The sequence below is a fragment of the Silene latifolia genome, chromosome Y, assembly GCF_048544455.1.
Source record: "Silene latifolia isolate original U9 population chromosome Y, ASM4854445v1, whole genome shotgun sequence".
In the NCBI taxonomy this organism is placed as follows: Eukaryota; Viridiplantae; Streptophyta; class Magnoliopsida; order Caryophyllales; family Caryophyllaceae; genus Silene; species Silene latifolia.
Window position 1 is genome coordinate 352,543,438 of NC_133538.1, and position 22,548 is coordinate 352,565,985.

At 40.8% G+C, this 22,548-nt stretch overlaps 1 long non-coding RNA gene across 1 annotated transcript; it reads right to left on the reverse strand.

The window, feature by feature from the left end:
• Positions 1 to 1,158: 1,158 nt before the first annotated feature.
• LOC141633730 (uncharacterized) lies at positions 1,159 to 4,948 on the reverse strand. The gene is made up of 3 exons (XR_012538506.1): positions 4,700 to 4,948; positions 1,885 to 2,011; positions 1,159 to 1,471 (listed from the first exon to the last, which is right to left on the reverse strand). It is a non-coding gene; the product is annotated as an uncharacterized LOC141633730 (long non-coding RNA).
• Between the last annotated feature and the right edge of the window lie 17,600 nt (positions 4,949 to 22,548).

Sequence of the window (22,548 nt, forward strand, 5' to 3'; positions counted from 1 at the left end):
CTCGTCAAGGGTCTCGAAACGATTAGAGATGTTCGGAGTCGCCACCAAGCATTTGTGAGATGCTTGGAACCCGTTCGAATCCACTTTATACCTCGATCAAACGAAGCACAAAGCAGTGTTTGACATAGGTACTAAAGATAAGGAATCGTCCCTCTTTAGCATCCTATCTCTAGAATGACTCTCGTATGCCATGGATAAGGTCGTCCACTATCCAAAGTTTCTGAGTAAGAGGTGAAGGTACGTATTAGGAAGCCCTTTAATCAGACACCCAATCCGCCCCATGTAGCGCTCTCTACTGATCGATCTTGGTTGGTTGAATGCAAAAGTTGATAAAACGGTTTAAATGCATGAATGCGCATCCAATAATTTAAACCTAACAAGTGAGAGCTTTCTAAGTCGGTTGATTTAATTCAAGTATCAAATATAAGATGTCGAGTTGGATTTATGATTGATTTGAATGCAAGACAGAAATTAAACATCCATTTACCGAGTTAGGTTTATGGTGCATAACGCGGTCCATTTGTCTTAGTAAGGCATTTTGCAAATATGATTTTTGAATGAGCATATTAGTCATCTGATCCGTCCTATATCCGGGTTAACCGGAGTCGGGGTCGTCCTAGACTAATCTTTGGAAGGGCAGACCTGCACTGTGCACCATATGAGGCGCGAGCCTGTTGGCGGTGTAAGGAGGTCTCCCCTGGTTTGAAAAAAAATGGCTTGTTTTTAGAAGAGATAGAGGTTAGCCATGGAGAGAATTATGTCTAATACGTTTTTAGACAGGGGTAGGCAATGGAAAGTTGAACACAAAATGTACTGAGATGAGTAAAATATGTATTGCAAAAATAAATTACGAATTTTAAAGTAGTAATGTAGAACCCGTTAGAACGATTTATTTGGACGAATTTTTTGAAAAGACCGATAAAATTAATGATTTTAGTGACAAATATTGGATATTCACGCTCAATAATTGAGCTGTTTTGAAAATCATTTCTCTCCTCACTCGTGCCCGCACTAGAATGGCAGATTGACCAGCTATCTTGGAGCTAAGGGTATGCACCAAAACAACCGTAACTTTTGTCTAACCAATCGAAGAAAACAGAGAGCCGTATTGGTGGTTGATAGAAGGATTTGCAAAACAAAATTACTTGACGCAATGCTCCATAATTAGCTGTTCCATTTGGAAATACATTTAGAACCAGGCAAATCGTCTAGAGGTAGTTACCGCAAGTTCAATTAGTACATTCACAATCTCACATCCAACGGCTTAAGTGTTCCAAAACTCCATGTACGCTCATATGATACAATCCAATCACTGTATAGAAGACCTAAGCATGCAGAAATAAGAGAAGGTTACACAGCACGCACAGGGCCAGGTATTGCCTCAGCTTTAGCCGGTTAATGCAAAACTCTTTTGCTCCCAATTTGGTGGATCCATCGCCGCACACATATCTGATTTTTCAAACTCTCCCACCTATACAAAATCTCATGTCAAAACTGAAAGTCTGAATAGCAAGGCGCATTTTGACACACTTAATCCAGGGCCTGAAGCCTTTGCTGTAGACTTAGCTTTATCCAACATTTTCAGAAGTCTGAAGTCAAATCTTGGATTTCTGAGACTCAATTTTAGACTTTTTGATTAGTGATAGTGTGATACTCCCGTATGAGGGTAAAAGGTGGATTCCGATATGTCTTATAGTTTTAATGTCTCTGATTGAGAACTAAAAGATACTGTCTTACTTGGTTCTTGGAAATAAATTAATATTCCGTACTGAACAATATTTTGCTGATGCTAAAACTCAAATGGGTCCAAGGGATAAAGATGACACAAGCAGAACACACCAAAAATATTACTCCGTAGGTAGTAATATGGATTGAAGTAAATACCTTTTCTCCACAGCTAGGACAGTAATGATACTTATGCCAGAGGCAATCCATTGAGGGGCACAGAAAGCAAAACCCTATCATCATTGGCATCATGCAACCAACAACTGCTGCAAGACTAGGCTTTGACCTGGTTCTTGTAAGGAAAAAAAAAATCATACGGTTACTATGCATCCCAAATCAGCATTCTGCAACATCAGGGGACAAGCCATACACCCTAATCCAAACCTATCCAAGCAGTTCATGTCATTCCCAACTGTTGGTTGGTTGAGAAAGCATGTAATGAATACGACAAATGTTTATTGGAGAGCAACAGGTTCAAAATGAAGACATCAAACAAACAACAACATTAACCCCATGCCCCATAAGCTTTCACACATGTTGCGGGTAAGGGGAGTGCAATATATGCAGCCTTGGCCCTATGGTACTAACCCAAAGAGCTTGTTTCCGATTCACCTGTAATGATAATTGCGGCAAGAATTGTACTCCCTCTTTCCCGGTCATTTGTTTACGATCTCCATTTTAAGGCGTCTCATTCATTTGTTTACCTTTCTATAACAGGCATGCCTCTAATACAGGGGCGGATCTAGGGCTAGGCACTCGGGCTAAAGCCCGAGTAGTTTTTAGAAAAAAAATATATACTATATCAAGTTTTAGAGAATTAGTACTATCTAGGTGGTCTGGTGGTCTGATACTTGGTTTTTACCCAAACCTCCCGTGTTCGAATCACATAGAGAACTAAACTTTTGATGTTAACGTTGAAGCCTTCTTTACTTTGCCTTTTTTATTTGTTTCTACCTGCCTCAATTCCTCCATGTAACAACAGATATTTTTTTAATTATTATTCTTTCTTGTACTCGATATATTTTTGTTGAAATTTCTTTGTTGTATTTGTTATAGGTGTTTCATGTTTGTCTTCTCATTTTCATAGTTTTTGACTTTCTTTCCTTTTTTATCCATCGACAATTATTTTACGGCTGACGAGTTAAATATATATGTACTTCATTACAATATGTTAGAACAAAAATATCTACTTTTTTTTTTTATAGGAATACAAGTACACCAATTTAAATAAATTTCGCTAAAAAAATTTAGGGGATCATTTCAAATAATTTATTGTTAAAATAGTTAGAACAATTATAAATTAGCTTCATTAAATATATAGTATAATATCACTACTAAACAAAAAATTCATGTGTACAATACTTTTTTTTTTCAATCAAAGATTACAAAAGTGACACGTTATTCCAATTTAATATCCATTACAACTTTTAGAAACTATCGACTTATCATATCTTATATTTTACTGTATATATACTCCCTCTTAGTCTCTATTTTCTTCCCTTTGTTTGTGGGCACAGGTATTAAGGCGAGGAATAAAATAAGAGTAAAAGGGTTGGGTGGGGTTTGGTGATAAGGAAGAGGTATGAATAATTAGGAGTTAAAAAGGAATTGTGGGGCCAAAACATTAAGGAAAGTAATAAAATATGGGTAAAGTGTTGGGTGGGTTTTGATGATATGAGAGATTGATGAATAAAATAAGAGTAAACGTTTCCAAAATAAGAAAGGGGAAGAAAACCTGAATAATCCGTTTAAGGAAATAGGGAAGAAAATAGTGAATAGGAGGGAGTAATATATTAGGGAAAAAAATTGTTATCAATTTATAAAATTTTGAAATTTAGCCCTAGGTGGATTAGATTCCTGGTTCCGCCCCTGCTCTAATAGGTTATTTGATCATCCAATTTCATTATTGTCCACTTGTCATCTAATAACACTACCCTCACATGGTCCCCTCCCCTTTCCTTAATTTTTGTGCCAAAAGCAATGGTAAGCAAATGACCGGGACGGAGAGAGTATTCATCATTTATACGACTGTTTGACAATTTTTTGAGCAAATAATCAGGAAGACAAGAGCCACAAAACGGAATAATGAAAGTTCCGAAGAGGCACCAACAATGCTGATAATGCTCCTACGACACGAAATTGGAAGACACTGAAGATTAAAAATGCAAGAATGGCAATATGCGCTGGCAGGAAAATACGATAGATCCCTCAAAAGGCGAGTGACTTGATTCTGTTAAATCATGTAAACGGGTCTGAACCGCACCAAAATGTATGAGGGAGAGTCCGCTTCATAAGCCCAATGAGGTTCTACTCTAAAACCAATTGGCTATAGAGGGAGTAGCCCCTTAGCTTATTAAGTAGCAAACTCTCTTTTTTTTTTATCAAATGTGGGACACTCACATGGGTTGATAGGGTTTCTTCACCGATTCCTTGTTTGAACCCGGAATTGGAAGTGAATTTCAGAATTGAGCTGATTTCAATGTTTGAGAAACCCCATGATTTGGCAATGGAATTGGCCAATTACTTAGAATTCCAAGTTAGTTCAAAAAGCGTTCATCTCTAATTATAACAAACCAGTGATTTTGTCCCAGCAATTCAATTTCATGAAACAGATTAAAAGTAACAAAAATCAATTCCTAGCTCCCAAACACTGACAGAGGATAATCTTATAGAATCAGATCATCACAAATAAACAGAACAGAAGGTGCACATTACAATTATTCATTTGCAAACAAGCGCTCTAACACTCATACAACTCATACAATTGGAGCGCAGTGGCGCCAGGATTTGAAATTGGGAGGGCTAAATATAGACTAAAAATTTTAGAAGCGAATTAGCAATTCAATAGGTTTTCAACCCCTCGCTCCACCACTGATCTACAATTCAGACTAATTTAAGCGAATCGGGACACAAACTAAGAAAGATTAAATTGTGGAGAGAAAGAGGGATAAAGATGAAAAGAAGGGAGACAAACATGAGGTGTGAGAGAGAAGAGTATCCATAGAAAACGCAAGAGAAAGGAGCAGGTGTGTCTCGGTAAATGGTCTGAGTAATAGGCACACCCTAAGGATCGTCAAAGATGGCGTTAGGTGGTACGGCGCCGTTTTGGTAGGGGTTTGGTGCAACGTAGTAGTACTGCTGTTGCGGCGGTGGTTGACTGGTTGTTGTTGGTGTTGATGGTAAGCCATGTTTGATTGGGGATTGTATGGGATGAAGAAATATGTTCTAACACATTTCCGGCAATTACTACTAAATACTCCCTCCTATTCGCTATAATATTCCCCTTTGTCTTTGGCACGATACTATTAAAAATGAATAAAGGATATTGGTGCGGTTGATGATAGGGGAGAGGAATGAATTATTAGGGTTTAAATAAAGAGTTGTGGGACCAAAACATAAAAGAAAGTAATAAAATATGAGTAAAAGAGTTGTATGGGGTTTGGTAATAAGAGAGATGGATAAAAAAAATAAGAGTAAAAGTTACCAAAAAAAAAGGAAAGGGAAACATTACTTGAATAGTCCGTTTTGGGAAAGAGAGAACATTATAGCGAATTGGAGGGAATATATTATAGGATATATTATGGAGATAAATATCATATTATTTTATTAAATCATAATTACTTGTTAGAGAATAAGTATGTTAATTAGTCCCAATTAAATTGGATTAATGACTAAAATAGTATAATCTTATAAGGTCACACATATAAGCACGAAATCCTATTGCTAAACTACTTATGCTTATATGTGTGACCTTCCTCACAAATAACAAAACCAAATTGCTATGGAGAAACCGTATTACTACACTTAAAAAAGATGACGGGGTTTGGACAGAAGATCCGGCTGAAGTAAAAAGGATGCTAGTTGACTATTTTAAAAATCTTTATACGGATGATACTCCAAATATGCCGGATGACAACCTTCCCTGGGATCGTTTCCAAGATTTTAGCACTCATGATTGGGAATGGTTGACTCGACCTTTCAATATTACCGAAATTGAACAGGTGGTAAATTATATGGGAGCCCTAAAATCTCCGGGTCCGGATGGATTTCAAGCGCTCTTTTACCAGAAAAATTGGAGTCTTATTAGTGAGTCTCTTTGTGATATGGTACTCCGTGCTCTCGAAGGAAAAGGTATACCTGAAGGTCTTAATGATACTCACTTGGTTCTTATTCCAAAGGTAAACTCTCCAGAAAACGTCTCTCAATTCCGTCCTATTAGCCTTTGTAATGTAGCATATAAAATTATAAGCAAGACTTTGGCAAATAGAATTAAAAAAGTGTTACCCCATGTTATTTCTGAGACGCAAAGTGGCTTTGTTCCGGAGAGACAAATCACTGATAATATTGTCGTCTTTCAAGAAGTTATTCATTCAATGAGGAAGAAGAAAGGAAAGCTGGGATTTATGGCTATAAAAATTGATCTTGAAAAGGCGTATGATCGTCTCAAATGGGACTTTATCAGGTACACTATGCAGGACATGTTATTTCCATCCCTTCTTATTGACGTGGTAATGGAGTGTGTCTCGTCGACGAGAATGCAAATTCTATGGAATGGCGAAGTTACAGAGCAATTTGTCCCAACAAGAGGAGTTCGACAAGGTGACCCATTATCGTCCTATCTTTTTGTTATGTGTCTCGAAAAATTACAGCAGGCTATTGACATGGAGGTGGTAAATAATAATTGGAGACCTATTGTTATTGGTAGAGATGGTCCATCTATTACTAACTTATTCTTTGCGGACGACATGGTTATTTTTGGTGAAGCAACTGAAGAGCAAGCTTTGGTGATTCGTCACGTTCTTGATAACTTCTGTCGAGCCTCGGGTGAAAAAATTAGTGAAGCTAAATCACGAGTATTTTACTCCACCAATACCGACATTAACGTTAGGAATGCGGTAAGTCAAGCTTTGGGTTTTGAAGAAACAGAAGATCTGGGTACGTATCTTGGCATGCCTTGTAACACCCCCTCATACCAAAGTGCCTTACCAAGACCACCCTACCATGAAAGTGTGTTACTGTCTCGGTTGCCCGAGGATAGTACATATCAAAAGCGTCTGAACTGAGCACATTTATTAAAGTACTGTAAAGTATAAAGTTTACAACATCCAAATCCAAATACTAATTCAACAAAATACAACTCCAATGTCTGACAATAAAGGAAATCAAACTAAGACTCAGATGGTTATGCTATGACTGGTGATGACAACACTCCCATGACTGTCCCCAAGCTCACACTAGCAATACCTGCCAAGTCTGCTCACCATCCTCGAATGGATCACTGCAGATTCCACAAACAACAACGGGGTCAGTATTACTCAATCAATATAAGACAACAAACGAAGTAATCAACTGATCATCGTCCAATCCCAATATTCCGTTCACATCAGAATCGACTACACACCAAAGTGTGTAGCCCTGCCAGATTACCCATCGTAACAGGTAATCCTCGCCGCCAGTGGGTGACCGCAGCCGATCCCACCTAGTCCAGCTCCTCAACGAGCGACAAACAATCCCTGTCCCTTAATGTGCACATCCCCTCCCGTGGCGGGTTCCACAGAGGGCGAACTAGGGTGTGAAGCCACTCCCGCAAGTGACTCCACCACAATCACAATCACATGACATCACAGCCGTCACAACACCCTCACACCAACATCGTCACGACAATATCCATACTCCGATGATCAACAGATAACAATAATCACACAACAAACATGTCTTAACAAAGAACAGTAACTGAGTAGGGAAACCCTACCTTAGTAATCAACAGTAGAATGAACTCGAACAATCAGAAAGGCTCTTCTACGAAGTCTTCTCCTATACCATAATCATATAACACAATTACACATTGCACAACCCCCATATTCCCAATTCCGCAAATGTACACAGTAACCCCAACGAATACGAATAACATAGAAATAGAACTTACCAACAGTAGAATGAGAAATTATACGCAAGAACTCCGAAGATTACACACACAACAATGCTATGGGATGATTAGAGAGTGATTAGGGAGAGATTAGGGTTAACGTAGAAATGATGAAGTTGAAATGATGTTTTAAAAAACTGACGCGGGATATAAAAATAATCTCAAACACTCCCTAATCAAACCGTCAAAATAACACTCGCCAGACCGAATACTCGGTCGAGTAAAGTTATACTCGGCCGAGTATCCTCTACTCGGTCGAGTATTCACTATACTCGGCCGAGTATTCACTATACTCGGCCGAGTATTCATCGGCAGAACCAAAACAACCCACAACAACAGTACTACTCGGCCAAGTAGGCTCTACTCGGTCGAGTAGTCACCAAAGAAAATTCGTAGTATTACAGTCTTCCCCCCTTAAAAAGAACTTCGTCCCGAAGTTCACACTCCACTCTAAAACACGGCACAACACAACGCAACAAGACTATACTAACCACATGTAACAACGCCAAAGAACTACACAAGTCACCATAAAATTCTCTACCCCGACTCAAAACAAAACAAAAAAACAAGACAACACACGACCGCGACCATCTCCTACCCCCCTAAAAAGACAACGGTTACGTCCCCGTAACTAAACATACCTGATAAAAAAGGGTAGGAAAACGTTCTCGCATAGCTTCCTCGGGTTCCCATGTGGCTTCCTCCACATTATGATTAGACCAAATGACCTTGAGTAAGACCGTCTCACCATTCCGGGTCTTACAAACCTTGCGATAAAGAACCTCCTTAGGAATCTCGGCGTAGGACAAGGATTCATCAAGCTCGATGTTCTCCATCTCAAGGATATGTGACGGATCACTCACATACTTCCGAAGTTGAGATACATGAAAAACATTGTGTACCCTATGTCGCCAACACGGTCCAAAATCTCATAAGGACCTATAAACTTTTGGCTTAGCTTACCCTTTTTTCCAAACCTCGTAACACCTCGCATAGGTGACACTTTCAAAAGGACCTTGTCACCTAATGCAAACTCAATGTCCCTGCGGTGTAAATCGGCATAGCTCTTCTGACGATCTTGAGTTGCTCTCATCTTTTGCCGAATTAACTGGACTTGCTCAACCATATCTTGTACCAGCTGTGGCCCTAAAACCATTGTCTCAGAACTATCATCCCAACAAACTGGACTTCGGCATTTCCGGCCATACAAAGCTTCAAAAGGTGCCATCCCGATGCTCGTATGATAATTGTTATTGTATGAATACTCGATCAGATCAAGCCTGTCTTCCCAACTGCCCCCAAACTCCATAACACATGCCCTCAACATGTCCTCTAAGGTCTTGATGGTCCGTTCCGTCTAACTATCAGTTGCCGGATGAAAGGATGTACTCATCTTCATAGTTGTACCTATCAACTCTTGCAGTTCTTGCAAAAACTTGGATATGAACCTCGCATCACGATCAGAAATGATATCTTTAGGTATACCATGTAACCGAACCACATGCCTCCTGTAACCCAATGCCAGCTGCATCTTAGACCAAGTATCTTTCATGGGAACGAAATGGGCTGACTTGGTTAACCGATCAACAATCACCCAAATCATGTTGTTACCTTGCTGTGACCTAGGCAACCCCACAATGAAGTCTATGGAGATCGACTCCCACTTCCACTCGGGTACTTCCAAAGACTGTATCTTACCTTGTGGTCTCCTTTGTTCACCCTTGACCCTTTGACAGGTCAAACATCTGGCTACAAACTCAGCTACATCTCTCTTCATGTTTGGCCACCAAAAAGTCTTCTTAAGGTATTTGTAAAGCTTGTCACCACCCGGGTGAACTGAATAGGGAGTGCAATGAGCCTCCGTCAAGATCACTCTTCGCAACTCTACATCCTTAGGAACACACCATCTCCCATCAAAACGAACACTCCCATCTGTATGGATAGAAAACCTGGAAACCGTTCCATTCTCTACCCTTGACTTCCACTCCTGAATCTTAGGATCAAGCTCTTGCTTACTCTTGATGTTCTCATACAACTCTGGCTCGATCGTCAAATCCCCGATGGTATCTCCCTTTCGTATCATAAAGATCCCTATCCTAGACATCTCATCCCTCAACTTCAGCAAAGATATGGTTGTACATAGCGAATGGACGCTCTTCCTACTCAGTGCATCTGCAACAACATTAGCCTTACCCTCGTGATAGATGATCTCCATATCATAATCTCCGATCAGCTCCATCCACCGTCTCTATCGCATGTTAAGCTCCTTCTGAGTGTAGATATATTTTAGACTCTTATGATCAGAGAACACCTTAAAAGTTGCTCCATAAAGGTAGTGCCTCCAAATCTTAAGAGCGAAAACAACTGCACCCAGCTCTAGGTCATGAGTAGGGTAGTTCTCCTCATATTGCTTCAGCTGCCTCGAAGCATAAGCTATGACTTTCTCTTCCTGCATCAAAACACAACCAAGACCATTCTTTGAAGCATCGGTATATACCTCAAAGTTCTCACATCCCTTTGGCAAGGCTAGGATAGGGGCTGTAGTCAAGCGTTCCTTTAAGGTCTGAAACGCCGTCTCACAACTCTCATCCCAAACAAATCTGACTTCCTTCCTCATCAAAGATGTCATAGGCCGCGCTATGGTAGAGAAATCTTTCACGAATCTCCTATAGTAGCCAGCAAGGCCTAAGAAACTCCGAATCTCAGCAACATTCTTCGGCGATTCCCACTTGGTTACGACCTCAATCTTACTAGGATCCACAGAGACCCCCTTCTTAGATATCACATGGCCTAGAAAAGCCACTTCCTCTAATTAGAACTCGCACTTAGATAGCTTGGCATATAGTTGATTCTCTCTCAAAGTCTGCAAGACTATCCTCAAGTGCTCCTCATGCTCTTCCTTAGTCTTAGAATAGACTAAGATGTCGTCGATGAAAAGAACCACAAACCTGTTCAAAAACGGTGTAAAGATCCGATTCATCAAATCCATGAAAGCTGCTGGTGCATTGGTCAACCCAAAAGGCATCACCACGTACTCGTAATGACCATATCAAGATTGGAACGCTGTCTTAGGAATATCCTCATCTGCTATCCTCAGTTGGTGATATCACGACCTCGATCAATCTTGGAAAACACACCTGCTCCACTTAGCTGATCAAACAAATCATCAATCCTAGGCAACGGATACTTGTTCTTCACTGTGACACGATTGAGCTCTCTGTAATCAATGCACAGTCTCATACTCCCATCTTTCTTCTTTACAAAAAGAACTGGAGCTCCCCACGGTGACACACTAGGCCTGATGTAACTCTTGCCAAGCAACTCATGTATCTGCTTTTTCAACTCTGCCAACTCTTTAGGTGCCATACGGTAAGGTGCTTTAGATATAGGACCCGTTCCTGGCTTAAGCTGCACGCTGAAATCAATATCCCTCTTGGGAGGCAAACTCGATATCTCCTCAGGAAAAACATCTTCAAACTCTCTCACCACAGATATCTCAGAAGCTGTCGGCGGCTCTACTCGGTGGTCTCTCACATGACAGAGAATCAAGGGACACTTCTTCCTCAAACATGACTTTAAAGTCATCACAGCTATAAACCTACACTTAGGCTTTACCACAAACCCTCTATAGGACACCCTAACACCCTTGGGACCCTTTAAGGACACCCTCTTTTGCCGACAATCTATCCTGGCATCATACTTACCCAGCCAATCCATCCCGACAATCACCTCGAACCCACCCATAGGAAACTCTAACAGGTCTAATGGTAAATCTACCCCTCCACCTACCATGGATACTCCCTTATACAACTTGAGACACGACACAGACTCCCCCGAAGGTATGAACACATCATCTTTTACAACCTCAAACCTTCCCAAACCCATAGACACAGCATGACTCTTAGACACAAAAGAGTGTGTAGCCCCTGAATCAAACAAAACAAAGGACGGTACGTTATGAACAAGAAAGGTACCGGTAACTACATGAGCATCATCTTGTGCTTCCTGCTTGTCCATCATGAAAAGCTTCCCACTTTTTTTTCTGTCCTCCACCCCGAATCAAGCATTGGAGGTACTTGGCTTGTCAGAATCCTGGGTGGTGTTGTTGCACCGATATGATCCACCACCATCTGCGATTGTAACCGCCCTGGTTGCCCTGTCCACCTCTGTTGCCCCATGAACCTCCCGGTCGGTTACTAGCAAAACTCGAGTCGGCCCCGAGAAAAATTTCGACCGATCTCCGAACAGTCCGGGCTTGTAGCTCGTGCATTCCCGTCTTTGTGGCCTATCCCACCACAGTTGAAGCATGTAAGGTTAGAGTTGTCACTCACACTCGACCTCCATTCCTTCCCACCCACGAGATCCTCCCGAGAAACCGGCTCCACAAGAAAAAGCTTTAGCATGGTTGAAGTTCCCCTTCTTGTTGGTCGATCGATCGTTGCTTCCACCATCGGCCTTCCTCTTTTCCGGCAGTCCTCTCATCGATCTCTCTTGAGAGATCTACCATTCTCTCGGCTTGACCCGCTCTCAGATACACTTCCTTGAGGTCGAGCAACCCCGGTGGCATACGACTCACGATCTTAGCAGAGATAAACCCCTCTCAAAACGGAGAGCCAAACCTCTCTGTCTTAGCTGCATGTCCTCAACATAACGAGATAGCTCCAGGAACCGATGATAGTAGTCGGTGTTGTCATCTCATCGATCATGGTGAAGGGATCAAAGTCGGATCTCATCTTATGTCGGATATGCTCCGCACAAATCGCTCCCTCATAGCACTCTTCAACCCGGACAAGGAATAGCTCCTTCGGCTGGTAAAAGCTCTAGCATCTTCCTTGACGTTTTGCCACCAAACTGCAGCTTCACCTCTTAGGTAGTACACTACCTGCTCGACGATCATGTCTTCGGGGCACTTAACCATTTCCATGAGAGCTTCGATCTCACGATGCCACTTCTCGAGTAGCTTTGGTTCACCTACCCCATCATATGTGGGAGGGTTGAAGCGAGCAATGATGATGCTGAGATGAGTAGCATCCATCGACTTCTCGTTCCCCTTTCCCACATATTTGAGAGCTTCAAGGAGAGCCTCTTGTTGCTCAATCATGCGAGCAACCTCATCAAGAGTCATCTCAGAAGCTTGGATCTGCGCGGGAGTTCTTTTGGGCGGCATTTTGAGCTGACAAGAAACAAGGAAACGTAAACACAAAAGCCTACGGCTAAAAATGTAACAATCTTCCGCCAAAGGAACACTCGGCCGAGTATACAACCATACTCGGTCGAGTAACGACTACTCGGTCGAGTATCCTAGATACTCGGTCGAGTATTCGACTCCAGAAGCAAACGTCAAAAACTCAGAAACAACACTCGGTCGAGTAAAACAACACTCGGCCGAGTAGTGACTACTCGGTCGAGTATACTTACTTACTCGGTCGAGTTATCACATAAATTAGCCACTGCTACTCACTGCCCAACAATACTCGGTCGAGTGCTTTGTTTCTCGGCCGAGTGCTCCCTACTCGGTCGAGTACCTGCCCTGCTCGGCCGAGTCACGCAATAGACGGGTATACGGTACAAAGTCCTCTATCATGCTCACTATTCCCGCAGCAAACACATAACATCAAGAACTTAAATGCCACGTTATAATTATACCAACATACAATTCATGCATATTCTAAATCCAACAGAACAAACATTCACAAACCCGTCACCTACACCATTTCTCCAATCACCACATTTACAAATTTCAACACATACCCTTTCAATTATCAACTATTACCAGCATGCATCTTCACATACATGTACATATAAAACCCAACTCTCATCACACTTCCCCCATGTTACCGGCTCGAGTTAATGAGGGCCAATTTGTGACTCCGGGACGTCTCCCGAGACTTTGCGGTAGCTCCAAACAACTCTCCCCAGGTTCATTTTATTTAGACTCCCTAGGTTCATTAAATTCATTTGTTTAGGTGCCGGAATCTTCGGCGCTGATACCACTTTGTAACACCCCCTCATACCAAGGTGCCTTACCAGGACCACCCTTCCATGAAAGTGTGTTACCGTCTCGGTTGCCCGAGGTTAGTACATATCAAAAGCGTCTGAACTGAGCACATTTATTAAAGTACTGTAAAGTATAAAGTTTACAACATCCAAATCCAAATACTGATTTAACAAAATACAACTCCAATGTCTGACAATAAAGGAAATCAAACTAAGACTCAGACGGTGATGCTATAACTGGTGATGACAACACTCCCATGACTGTCCCCAAGCTCACACTAGCAATACCTGCCAAGCCTGCTCACAATCCCCGAATGGATCACCGCAGATTCCACAAACAACAACGGGGTCAGTATTACTCAATCAATATAAGACAACAAACGAAGTAATCAACTGATCATCGTCCAATCCCAATCTTCCGTTCTCACACTATAACCGACTACACACCGAAGTGTGTAGCCCTGCCAGATTACCCATCGCAACAGGTAATCCTCGCCGCCAGTGGGTGACCGCAACCGATCCCACCTAGTCCAGCTCCTCAACGAGCGACAAACAATCCCTGTCCCTTAATGTGCACATCCCCTCCCGTGGCGGATTCCACGGAGGGCGAACTAGGGTGTGAAGCCACTCCCGCAAGTGACTCCACCACAATCACAATCACACGACATCAGAGCCGTCACAACACCCTCACACCAACATCGTCACGACAATCTCCATACTCCGATAATCAACAGATAACAATAATCACACAACAAACATGTCTTAACAAAGAACGAAGAATCGAGTAGGGAAACCCTACCTTAGCAATCAAAAAGTGGAATGAACTCGAACAATCGGAAAGGCTCTTCTACGAAGTCTTTCCTATACCATAATCATATAACACAATTACACATTGCACAACCCCCATATTCCCAATTCCGCAAATGTACACAGTAACCCCAACGAATACGAATAACATAGAAATAGGACTTACCAACGGTAGAATGAGGAATTATACGCAAGAACTCCGAAGATTACACACACAACAATGCTATGGGATGATTAGGGAGTGATTAGGGAGAGATTAGGGTTAACGTAGAAATGATGAAGTTGAAATGATGTTTTAAAAAACTGACGCGGGATATAAAAATAATCTTAAACACTCCCTAATCAAACCGTCAAAATAACACTCGCCAGACCGAATACTCGGCCGAGTAAAGTTATACTCGGCTGAGTATCCTCTACTCGGCCGAGTATTCACTATACTCGGCCGAGTATTCATCGGCAGAACCAAAACAACCCACAACAACAACACTAATCGGCCGAGTAGGCTATACTCGGTCGAGTAGTCACCAAAGAAAATCCGTAGTATTACATGCCTACAATTAATGGTAGAGTTACTCACCATACTTTTGCGCATTTGGAAGAGAAAATGAATAAACGACTAGTAGGATGGGCTACTAAAAGACTGTCTTTGGCGGGGAGATAAACTCTTGTTAAATCAACCTTAACGACTCTTGCCAATTACAGTATGCAATCAGCTAAGATTCCCAGGTCAGTATGTGATTCTATTGATAAGAAGTCTCGCCGTTTCTTATAGGGAGGGGATGAAAATAAAAAATTAGTCCATCTTATTAACTGGGAAACAATACAAAAGCCTAAATCATATGGTGGACTCGGTATAGTTTCCGCAAGACAAGAAAACGCAGCTTTTCTCACTAAATTGGGTTGGCGGGTGCTAGCGGAGCCAGCTAGTCTATGGTCACGAGTTCTTCGAGCCAAGTACTGTAACAATCGTTGTGATATTGACGTCTTTCAACCTAAGAGGACTATGTCAAATGTCTGGGCAGGAATATCATCTCAAGCAAAGACTATAGTAAGAGGAACAGCTACTGCAGTCGGTAATGGTCGACGAACTCTTTTTTGGGATAATGCTTGGGTGGATGGAGTTTGCCTCTCAGATAATTCTATCTCCCCAATTCCTGATGATATTATTGGAGCAACAGTGAGTGATATGTGGTGTGAACAGAATGGGTGGAAATGGGATTGTTTTGCAGATTTTTTACCGCAAGAACTACTTCAAAAAATTGCGTCAATCTCATTAGTTCAAGATCCAGACTTGGAGGATTCATTATATTGGCAAGGTACGTCTTCTGGTAAATTCACCATAAAATTTGCATTAGGGTATCTGAAAGGGGAAGACCCTACTTTGACCCCAGAGCCACCAATTTGGCGTATTATATGGCGGCTGCTGGTTCAGCAACGCGTTCGTATGTTCTTATAGCTCACAACTCACGACCGTCTAATGGTGAACGTTAACCGGGTAAAGAGGAACATGGGCGATAACCCTGTGTGTCCACGTTGTCTCGATGAAGAAGAGACGTCTGACCACCTTCTTCGCTCCTGTCCTATTTCGAAACAAATATGGGATATGATCGGAGTCTCACCTTCTAATCACTCTTTCTACAGTTCTCCTTTTTCTTTATGGTTATTGATACGGTCGTTTCTGTACCAAAAATAAATACCTAAGTACAACTAACAGAAGTCAACGGTAAGTAGGGTCGATCTCCACAGGGAGGCGGTCACTATCTACTTGTCTATTCGGTCTGTCTACGGTCAAAAGATGGGGGGTTTTAAATATTTGAACTAAACTAATAATATTTAGGAAAGAGAAAAATTAATAAGAGAATTTAACAGAAGAAAGAGGGAACTAGGATATCGGCTCATCAATGAATGTCAGTCAATTGCAGTCAAGGTCACAGATTAGTCGATGTGTCGGTCTAAGGGGCAATGAATATCTCCTTTCGGTCTCAATTCGCCCTAAAATGCTATTAGCTTAACTTTCGCCCTCACTAAATCATCCTATTGTTCACTGCGAGTCTCACCCATTCCAACCTTTCGGTCCAGGTCAAGGTTTACCAAAATTAAAAGGCTAATCGCATCGATTCAACTAACAGGATACAATTAAAGCGGTGATTAACAACGTAGACTAAAACAACAACGACAATCTATGAACCTAATTAGCAATTAACATTCATTCATTGAATCACCTAATCCTAGCAGAGATAATTAGCTAAACATAATAAAAGAAAGAACAGAAATAAAAGGGAGAGAAATAAACATTAAATAAAATGAGAGAAAGGGGAAAAGAGAAAGTTACAGTGGAAAGGATCCGGAAAATGGAGAGAAAGTAGTATTAAACAGTAACCAGAGGAAAAGTAACGTGTGATAGTGTGAAGTATGATAAGAGAGCCCCCTTAACCTAATTATGAAAGCTTAAATAGGAAAACAAAAGTCTATCCCGAAATTAAGCCCAACACGGGTTAATTAATCCCGTGTAACATCAAAACCACTCGATCGAGTAACTTTAAATCACTCAATCGAGTAAAATTAAGCTTAAACCACTCGATCGAGTAAAAAAATCTACTCGATCGAGTAAACCTTAAATTGAATCTACTCGATCGAGTAGAAAAAGGACTCAATCGAACATAAATCTACTCGATCGAGTACTTTCCAACACACAATTTCCTCATTTGCGCACTGAACTTCAAATGGCTGTCATTTCTTCGTTACTTGGGCAAACAGGGCGATTCTGGTGGCGTTGGAAAGCTAAGAGGACAAGCTTTCATCTCCAATTGGAATCTCCTGAATATCAGTTGTAGAACTCGAGATATGGCTCTTCAAATTAGGCACTAGCAATTTGAAGTTCTTCCCTTGCTCGCCTAGCTATCTTTCTTCTTTGCGCATCTCAAAATAGCTATATTCCCGCTCCAAATTCACTCTTCCTCCAAATGCATGCTAAATGGACGGTAAAAGGCTCGATTTCTCTACTTTATGGTTCATTCCTGCAAATAAGACAAAACAAACCAAAGTAGCATATTCGGGGCATTTCGTAGCATAAACTACGATAATAGCATAGAAATACGTGCATAAAAAGGCCTAAAAATACTATATAAAATGCACGTATCAAATCTCCCCATACCAAACCTTTACTCGTCCTCGAGTAAACTAAATGCAAACTAATGGAACGGAAAAGATAACTCAGAGCTAGCTATAACTTGTCTACTTAAACCAGTTTAATGCAAACTAAAATCAACAGTTACAGCTACAATGGTCATTACGCAAACGAATTATAAGATGTCCATAAATAAAGCTGACCTATCGACCTGCAAGACCAACAAAATCGGACTCTCACGTGGTCACTCTTCTCTCATGATGCAAAGGGTGAAAGTATATGTATAAGAGAGAAAGAGAAAACAGTCACTCACCTAGACTGCGACCTACATAACATGCATGCAACAAAAATGATAGACGATTCAAGTACTACACATACATTCCAACCAATAATATCCGTCACAGCTGAGGGCTTACAAATGATATGGGAATGTGAGGTTCAGGTGAGAAAAGGCAAAATAAGTTATGGAAATGTGGAGGTAAAAGCGTCAAGCTAGTTCCTAAACAGGACCATATAAGACCGTCCAAATCTCAACTGACTAAGAAATAAACACAAGTGCCCTTGTTTGGCACAAAACTCACTACCCAATACACAATCTCCTCAAAATGATGTAGATAAAACAGAGGAGTAAGACCGTCACAAGATAGGGATAAACACAGTCGGTCTCTTTTATTCATACAACTCAATTCAATTTTTTTCTTTTTTCTTTCTTTTCTTCTTTCTGTTTCACGTGAACTTCAACTTTTTTCAATTTTTGTTCTTTTTTTTTTCTTTTTTTTTCATTCACGTTTTTCTCATTTTTTTTTTCTTTTTCAATTTCTTTTTTTTCTTCCTTTCTTCAATTTCCACCAACTCCAATCATATACACACGGGCCAAACTGCAGACGGAATAATAAACCAAAAAAAGACATGCTAAACTAGCTTGACTAGGCAGGCTCAGTTTGGGATGTAGCTAGTGGGACAAAAAGGCAAGTTTTGGCTTAAATGGAGCTAAATGGGTGAAAAATATAAGAAAAAGAAAATTTGCAAGCACCTCCCTGCATGTGGCACCGACCACAAACCCGAATGTATGCAATTGACAAGAAATCGAATTTCATAAATGTGCAAAAGTAATAGACATGTTATGCAAGGAGTACTACTCTCAATTCCTATGTAAACCGGTCATGAATGACATCAGTTATAAGGCTCTAAAACTCAGAATTTATAGAGTAGGTTGCCAATTTATCAGGTCAAGTCTAAACAGTTAGCTAAATTTTTGACATTAACTCGTAGATATGCGCATGACTAAACTAATAACTGTCAATTAGATGCAAGGCTCAAGTAAAAATGACAAGTTAAAGTGCAATTTTATCAAGGAAATCTACCGTTCCGACTCAACCTATATGAAAAAATAAACGTGAATTTTTTTATTATTTTCGTTTATTTTTATTTTATTTTTTTTGGAAAAATAAAGAAAAATGCATACGAAAATTAAGCGTGACAACAGAAATGCAATAAAAACAAGATGCAGACACATATATGGATGCATAACCTCCCCAAACCGAACCGTACAATGCCCTCATTGTACCCAAAAATAGGGAAAGGAAATGCAAACTAAAAAAAAGGAGAGTGAAGATGCGGAAAACTTACAAGATAACGCGAAGAAGGGACCTCCCCAAACCAGCCATCAACATGGGAGGTCGCAAACAGCTTCATAGTGGCGTCATAGGAAGCGAATCAAAGCAAGAAAACTCGATCGAGAGAACCGATTATTAAACAAAATAAAAACTGAAATGTTTGAAAAAAAACAAAAAAAAAATCTCCGGGTTGCCTCCCGGGTAGCGCTAGTTTCAGACAGGTCCCAGCTCGACCTTCTTTCTTCATCCAGCTGCTCCAGTCAGTTACAATCAAAGCAGCTCAAAGCTCTTAGCATGAGATCATATATCTGCGCATGTGCTACACAAGAGCATAAGTAGCACCATGATAAAAAAGTAAAATAGGAAATTGAAATATGCGACCGTTTAAACCTGACAAATTTCCTATGACAGCTCCTAAATTTATCCACAAAATAAAGGACCTCGGGAGCAATTAATATTAATCTAGGGAAGCGTTTCAGATTAATAAAATTGAGATGACAAGAACGATGAAAAACTGTTAAATTAACTGACCAACTGGGAGGGGGTATAGCACTAAAAGAAAAAACACGAGTCATACGAGTTAGCGTACTATTAATATTAACAACAATACAATTATCGCTAACTACCTCAGGAGGGTTGCTCTCAATGTCGGAATCATTGACAAAACAATATAGTACCTCATCCGTGCTAGGAGCAATTACCGACTCAGCTGTCTTCTCGTCACCCTCCTCTGTGGATATCGTCCCGTAAATCGCAGCCTCAAGTGCATCCAGCTCGACCTTGAAAAGGGGGGATTCACCGTATCCATTATTATCATCAAAATCGTCATCTAGAACAAACCCACATGACGAATCAATGCTCTCACTGGCCAAATCAGTCTATCGAGTAGAATTGTTACTCGATCGAGAACTTTCCTCTTGATAATCACTCGATCGAGCATATGAAACAACTCGATCGAGTACTTCCTCTAAGCAGCTATTCGATCGAGTGGAATAAAGTGCTCGATCGAATGATTCTTCAGGTATTTCACTCGATCGACTAATATATGTCACTCGATCGAGTAATTCTTGTTGTACAGTGCTAAAATCCTCGTGTAAGTCATCATTATCTGATAGAACTTCGTAATCCGAGTCATCCCAGTCATCAGAAACAGCTCACTGAGCTATTTGAGACTCGAGCTTATCAAATCGCGCACAAGTGTGTCTATCACCTTCTTGGACTTGGAGTGCAAACGCCTTCATCAAAGATTTCAGCTCCGCAATCTCTTCTTTCTGTTTATCAGGAGGAGGAGTTTGTTGCTGCGGTGGCCAGACAAACGGAGGCTGTTGGTAGCCTCGTTGATAGGGTAGATGTGGCGGCACAATTACAGCAGAGTGGCTAGCTTGTCCACGCTGCTTGAACGCATAGACCTCGTCGCGCCAAATTTTGACACGGTCGTTTCCCGCTAAGCAAACAACTGCATCATGCCTAGCAGCACCACATCTCTCACACAAAACCACCTGCCGCGCCATAGAATGGGACATAGGTGGAAGGTCAAAGGTACTCAAGCCTTCCCTTTGACGATCTTTGACCTAGAATTGTCTAGGTAGGACCTGTAGGACCTATCAAAACAGCACTAGAGAAAAAGATGAGAACGGCCTCAAGGGAAAAAAATCCCTTGAGGCTAAAAACAGACAAAATAATACAAGTAAATAAATAGTTGCCTCCCCGACAACGGCGCCAAAATTTGATACGGTCGTTCTGTACCAAAAATAAATACCTAAGTACAACTAACAGAAGTCAGCGGTAAGTAGGGTCGATCTCCACAGGGAGGCGGTCACTATCTACTTGTCTATTCGGTCTGTCTACGGTCACAAGATGGGTGGGGGTTTAAATATTTGAACTAAACTAATAAGATTAAGGAAAGAGAAAAATTAATAAGAGAATTTAACAGAAGAAAGAGGGAACTAGGATATCGGCTCATCAATGAATGTCAGTCAATTGCAGTCAAGGTCACAGATTAGTCGATGTGTCGGTCTAAGGGGCAATGAATATCTCAATTCGCCCTAAAATGCTATTAGCTTAACTTTCGCCCTCACTAAAGCATCCTATTGTTCACTGCGAGTCTCACCCATTCCAACCTTTCGGTCCAGGTCAAGGTTTACCAAAATTAAAAGGCTAATCGCATCGATTCAACTAGCAGGATACAATTAAAGCGGTGATTAACAACGTAGACTAAAACAACAACGACAATCTATGAACCTTAATTAGCAATTAACATTCATTCATTGAATCACCTAATCCTAGTAGAGATAATTAGCTAAACATAATAAAAGAAAGAACAGAAATAAAGGGGAGAGAAATAAACATTAAATAAAATGAGAGAAAAGGGAAAAGAGTCACTGTTGGTAAGCTTGTAAACTGGATCCATTCCAAGGCTGATAGATTGTGGATCAAATGGGTCAATGCTATTTACATTAAAGATCAGAACAGGCAGGAATACACCCCTCCTACTGACAGTACTTGGGTTTGAAAGAGCATCTGCAAAGTGAAAGAGAAGTTTAAGGATGGGTTTGTGAATGGAAGCTGGGAACATCATCCTAATGGTTATACAATAAGGAGTGGCTATGATTGGTCGTGTTTCAACAAAGGCAGGTTGCAGCAGTCTGGTCACCTGTTGTTTGGAATAATTGGAATGTCCCTAAGCATTCCATAGTTACCTGGTTGATGATGCATAATGGGATGAATGTCAAGGAAAAGCTATTCAAAATTGCCTGCTGCACTGATGATTTATGTGTGATGTGTGAGACCCATACTGAGACTGTGAAACATGTGTTTTCTGACTGTGTGTATAGCTGCAGAGTTAAAGATCAGCTGTCTCAGTGGTTTGGAGGAAATGTCCCTCTGATACGATAAATCTAGCTACTGTGTATCAGAATTCAGTCCTTTGGAAAGCTAGAGCTGCCTGTCTTACTGCCTACCATTATCATGTGCGGTATCAAAGAAATAATGCAAGAATCAATAGTTGTTTATTGCGTCCAGAACTGGTAGCCAGGAAAATTGAGGAAGATGTTACTAGGAGGATTAAAGCTAAGCTTGGAGGAGCCAATGTGAGCATTGATTGGCTTAGCATTCAGTCGAGTTAAATAGGCTTACTTTTGTCGTAGTGGGGGTTTCTTGTTTTGTAACTATTGCATATTTCTTTGATATTTATATATATATATATATTCACATTTTCACCAAAAAAAAGAAAAGGGAAAAGAGAAAGTTACAGTGGAAAGGATCCGGAAAATGGAGAGAAAGTAGTATTAAACAGTAACCAGAGGAAAAGTAACGTGTGATAGTGTGAAGTATGATAAGAGAGCCCCCTT